This window comes from Bombyx mori, chromosome 20 (genome assembly GCF_030269925.1).
Source record: "Bombyx mori chromosome 20, ASM3026992v2".
Taxonomy (NCBI): Eukaryota; Metazoa; Arthropoda; class Insecta; order Lepidoptera; family Bombycidae; genus Bombyx; species Bombyx mori.
In genome coordinates, this window is record NC_085126.1 from 6389420 (window position 1) to 6395654 (window position 6235).

Genomic DNA, 6235 nt, shown 5'->3' on the forward strand with positions numbered 1-6235 from the left:
ATGACAAAGTTAACCTTAAAAATAAAATTGGCATTGGATAACATTGAATCGTTCAAAGTTACACCAACTTAAAATAAATTTACAATATTCTTTTCAATATATAATCAATTTTGGTCAAAAAATATTTTAAAATCACAAAATTATAAGAAAAAAGGCAAGTTGAATAAATATTTCACCTCTAGAAACAAAAAAAAAAACAGTGTTTTACATACATTTTCTAATTTCATTCAGATTTCTGTTTTTTCTTGTTGATCACCACGAAGAGAAAAGGCGCTAAAGTTTTGAAAACTTATTGACAACTGACAATTTGAAATTTTGAATATCTCAAGTTCCGTTTCATATAATTAAATAAGTAACCAAACAAAAAATTCTTGAAAAAAATATGTATATACATATATAAATCTTGCAAACAGGTTTTATGTAAAGTTATACGGAAATTAAAAGTTACCCAACTTGACTGTACTTCTGGTGTGTATTTAATTAAATCATGAATGAATTCGTGATTGTATTTATTGATTGGTTGGGATAAATGTAGATAATTAATATAATAATACCTTTAATAATACTGAAATTGTAAATATTTAATTTAGTTTGACATGTTCATATTTTTCCCACTTTAGAAAGCTGAACTGATTCCAGTTGTTGTGTACTGACTACTTCGAAAAGCGGTATGACATGAGAATCCTCTCATCGTGGCCACCGGAAATTACATAACTGATCCTGCGGACCAAATCGAAAACAGTCGACGTCGCCCAAAACACGTTATGTCGGATCCTCCCGATCCACTCACGGCGTTTTTAGGTACCCCAAGCACCGGTCATCGTTCTCGTCGAATCCGTCGCTTGCGACGAAGTGCTCGGCGAGTAAATTAACCCACAGACACACCCCATTGAGTTTCTCGTCGGATCTTCTCAGTGGATCGCGTTTCCGATCCGGTGGTAGATTCTGCGAAGTACGGCTCTTGCTAGGGTTCGTGTTAGCAATATCGTTAGCCCCTAACTAGTAAGTGAGGTGAGCTCACCTACTAGTTAATGTTACGCTGATATGGTCTCTCTAGACCATCAGCTTAGATAGGAAAAAAAAGTGTATTGAGTTCCATTTGTGGAGTAACGACATGGGCCCCGTCATTCGAATTATGTGGCCATCTACAATGTTTTCATCATTCATTCACGTCTCGGAGAAAAAGAAAATTCGACGATGAAGGTTTTTTGTCAAGCTGAAGATCTGCGTGAGCTCTTGAACATTGGCAGTTAAATGTCTACATTGACATTATTTCTTTGTGTTTATAAAATCATATAATAGTTTCTCAACAGTTGTTAGGCGATTCAAGCTCAACCGTTGAAACTCAGCTCGCAATTCAATTTTTTTGTTTTCTTTTTATTGATTAGATGGGTGGATGGGCTTACGGCCCACCTGCAGTGGTTTCCGGAGCCCATAGACATCTACAAACGTAAAGGATGCCATCCCCCTCGAGACATGAGATTGAGTTGTAAGGTCTCACTTATAACAGTATAATTTTGGATACTGTTGCCCTTCGTCCGATAAAATTTTCTATCAATATCTTTTTGAAACAATATCTATAAGCCCTTGACGACGAAAGAAAGATCTTCCACCGAGCGGGTGATATTGCTCGGTCGTTGCAGAACTTAAATGGTTATTGAAATAATCTTTAAGTAAAATAGATGTTGGCTAGTTTCGCCTATAAATAACTATTATAAATATTTACTACCTCAATCACGTTTTCCCCCGATCACGAACACAAATCACACCACGTTCGGCAATATTCGTTTAACTTCGTACCGCTCGGCCGCAAGCTATCGCGGCACGCAGCGCGAACATCGGTTCGATCGAAATAGACAATCATCATTTTGTCTCTTTCGCGCACACGAATGAGATGCATTTGACCTTTGACTTTAGCCCTTAAAACTCTTCAGATAAGATTTAAAAAATTAAATTATGGGTGCAAATTGACGTCGAATTTTGTGGCCTTGAACCGGTTATTCACGACTCACATGTTTAGCATTAAAGTGTATTAAAGACGCGACGTTAAGCTTTAAGACTTTTAAGTTTAATTGCCAATTGAATAGTTAAAAATATAAAGTGTATAGTTGTTTAATATAGATTAAGTTTAGATTTCATAGTGTTTTCAAATAGTTTTGTTTAATTTAGGTTTAGTAGATATAAATAAATCACAATGTAGCAATGCTAGTTTACTCTGGGACTTTTTTAAAAAGGATCCTTGACGAAAAAGGCGAGGTGTACACTGTTTGGTGATTTATACAGTTACAAAACAACAACGGGCAATTTGAAGAGTCATTTACGCAAGCGACATTTGGACGCTTATAAAAGGGTGACTTCAACTCAAATTTCAACGTTGAGGGAGCTACGACAGTCATCAGCTTTATCACCGCCAACGCCTGCATTGATACAACCTTCAGCCAAGCCAAGCAGTTCGCAAAACAAAATTGTAGAGCTACCCATCAATGCCACAGGGCCGTCGGTAGTCCCTTAATCTGGTCTACCTATATTGGTACCGCGAGCTGCGTCTCAACAACAAAGAATAGAAAGGTATGGTGCAGCACGAAAAATAACAGCTGTTAAGAAAAAGAAAAAAAAATATTGACCGCGACTTATTAAAATTTATTCTATGACGGATACCCAACATTATCATTGTTGGAAGAGCAAGCGTTCAAAAAGTTTGCAAGTTGGATACCGGGGTACTCATTACCTAGCCGTAAAATAATTTCTAACATAATGATTCCGGCTCTATACGAGAACTCCAAAGAAAATTACAAGAAGAACTAAATAACCTTGGATCGCTTAATTATTTATAAGTGTTCCTAACCACTGACTTGTGACACCACGGACCTCACGCGCAAATGAGAGTTACATAGCGGTAACTGGGCACTTTATAACAGAGCAATATGAATTAAAGTCATTGATATTCAATTTTTGAAGATACCCATAGTAGCGCAAATATTGAATCAAAATTACTTGCAATTGTTAATGAATGGGACCTTTATCATAAAATTAATTTCGTCGTTTCTGATAATGCCGCTAACATACAGAAAGCTATATCGGAAATCGGCCGGAAGCATTATGGTTGTTATGGGCACACATTGAACCTTATTGTACAGGATGCTCTCAATGTCTCCTGTAATTTGGAGAAACTAAAAAAAAATGTCAGACATTTTAAAACTAGCACCAGTGCCCTAGAAATGCTTTTGAAGGCGCAAACATTGGAAAATCCCAGTGGTATTCCTAAAAGGAAAGAAAGTGCTTACGCGGTGGAATTCTACCTACCATATGATAGACAGATTTGTTGAACTTCAACAATTTATAAGAGCGACTGTTGCAGTTCTGAATAAAAATCTCCCGCCAATAACAGTAGAGGAATGGCAGCTGTTTGAAGACCTAAAAAAATTCTCAAGCCCTTTGATGACGCCACAAGGACCATGAGCGGGGAAAGTATGTAACCGGCAGCGCTGTCATAGTTATGACAAGGTGCCTTTTAACAGCTTGTAATAAATTATTCGACGAACCGTTTTGTCCAGCTGCTCTTATGGGCATTAAAGATTTGAAGGAAGAATTGGAAACTCGGTTTGCAGCAGTGGAAAAAATCCTCGCTACAAATTAACGGTTTTTAGCGACCAAAACGATGTACAATCTACGAAAAAAGAGAGTTCAAGAAATGTTTATAGATTTGTTTGTGAAAGAGGAAATCAAGAAACAGTAGCATCATCATCAAACCAGCTATCACGTATTGATAACGACCCTTTCTCCTCTTGGAATATTTTAAATGAAATTGTTGGCTCACGACATTCAGTTTGAATTTCACTGTCAACAGCAATAAAAGAAGTGTGAAAGTGACGAAATGTTGCCGGTCTTCAATAGCGAAGAAAAATTTAATTGCCCCCTTGAGTGGTGGAGGCATCGATATATTACCACTAGATAACGCATCACATACAAAAACCAAACACAAAAATGGCATCGACTAACTGATCTGACTACACCATCAAGTGGAGAAAAACGATGTATAATATAATAATTGTAACCTAAACTATGCCTTTTCCCCAAGCAATAAAGTGCAGTTTAGATTATTTTAACATTCACTTACGACCTTACGCCATGAATGACAGAAAAAGATAGTCTTTTACAATAACTTTTATTCCAAATTTAACCTTATCTCCTTAAAAATAAATCAAAAATTTACACGCATAGCATTTTACTTACGCCCTTTTAAACTTACGATATTAAGACTACTGCTCCGAACAGAGTATTACGGAGTCGCACTTTATACTTTTTTTGTAAGAATATTTTGAGTAATTTATTTTTTATTATGTTTTTTTAATTCATATTCATTCAATTTTTTCAATTTAATTCCTTATGATTAACAACAAATATTGTATAACTATAGATAATTATACCTGAGTTAGCTATATTGTACCTTGCACATCGGTGGGGAAAAGGGATAAGAGCTTTTTAAATCACAACAACATAATCCTCATCAAATTGTTTTATTTATTAAATACATGTCAGATTCGGTAAAATGGTCTGCACAAACCACACTGGAGCAATTAGGTTTGAAATAATTGTCGCTTCTTTTTTCTTTTATTACTCTGTTATTAAATCTGTAAAAATGTAAAAACAAATTCCAGTTTACAGATTTCACTTCGCCGTCCGTTGTACAGATGTCTGTTGCATTCGTATCTGATTTAGCGATACACGGGGTGTTCGAATCCCAGGCAGGTACCAATTTTTCTAATGAAATACGTACTTAACAAATGTTCACAATTGACTTCCACGGTGAACGAATAACATCGTGTAATAAAAATCAAACCCGTAAAATAATTTGCGTAATTACTGGTGGTAGGACCTCTTGTGAGTCCGCACGAGTAGGTACCACCACCCCACCTATTTCTGCCGTGAAGCAGTAATGCGTTTCGGTTTGAAGGGTGGGGCAGCTATTGTAACTATACTTGAAACCTTAGAAGTTATATCTCAAGGTGGGTGGCGCATTTACGTTGTAGATGTCTATGGACTCCAGTAACATCTTTATTGACGAGAGTACTTAGTCTTAGTTAAATAAACCAGAGACGCAACTTCTTCTGTTGAAAGGGGAATGCCCATTTCAGGCCCAAAGCGGACAATAGATTAGAGAAAAAATACTTAGTGCATTAATTTTGTCATAAATAAATATGCATTTACTTTCTTCCAAATAAGCGCCACTACAGTTTACAATAAGTAGTTTAAAAAAAGTAACTCTATTGAAAAAAACAAGATTTTTATTTTTGCGGGAAAAATATTGCCAGCATCAAAACCTTTTACGTATTAAGTAAACATTTTAAGTATATAAATAAAACATATAAATAAATCATTTTAACTATTATCATTAATCAATCGATTTTAATCGATTATAAGCACATAAAATAACATCAAAGACGTACCCATTGGACTTTAACTTGTTACTATACTTGAGAACTTAGAATATATATAACTTATATCTCAAGGTGGGTGGCGCATTTACGTTGTAGATGTCTGTGGGCTCCAGTAACCACTTAACACCAGGGTGGCTGTGAGATCGTCTACCCATCTAAGCAATAAAAAAAAACTTAACTAGTATTGTTATTTAAATATGTACAACTATAACAAAAACATAAAAAATTATGTGTATGTGTATCGTAAAAAAAACATTAAGAAATAAATCAATTATCGGTTATTTAAAAAAATGATCGTTAAATGAATTTCATCTAATTATTTTTCTTTATACTGACAACACTGATTTTAATTTGACTGACTGGACTTTTTGGCGGGAACGCGAGGAGTGAAGTTGTGTGATTTGTTTTATTTTGTCTATTTCATGGAGTTAATAAGTTTGTAGCTTATTAACTCCATGGTCTATTTAGTGTTTCTTCGGGATTGAATGTGTAATAATGGTGGTTTATTAACTGTTTAATATCTGTAAAAGTGCACAAACGTGGGAAAATGAAACAAAGCCGCTGGACGTAACTTCTCGGGATCCTCCAAAAAGTCCACTGAAAAAATCTTAGTAAATGACCACCATTTTATTGAGATTATATTTCATCCAACTTCATTTCATTTAATTTCATCCCAGTTGATTAATGTATCAAATTAATCATCTTAATTTCATTTCACTCCATATTATCATTTTTCATACAAATATGAATATAAATTAAAATAAGACATGACTTAAAGGTCTCAGTTACCAGGTCAT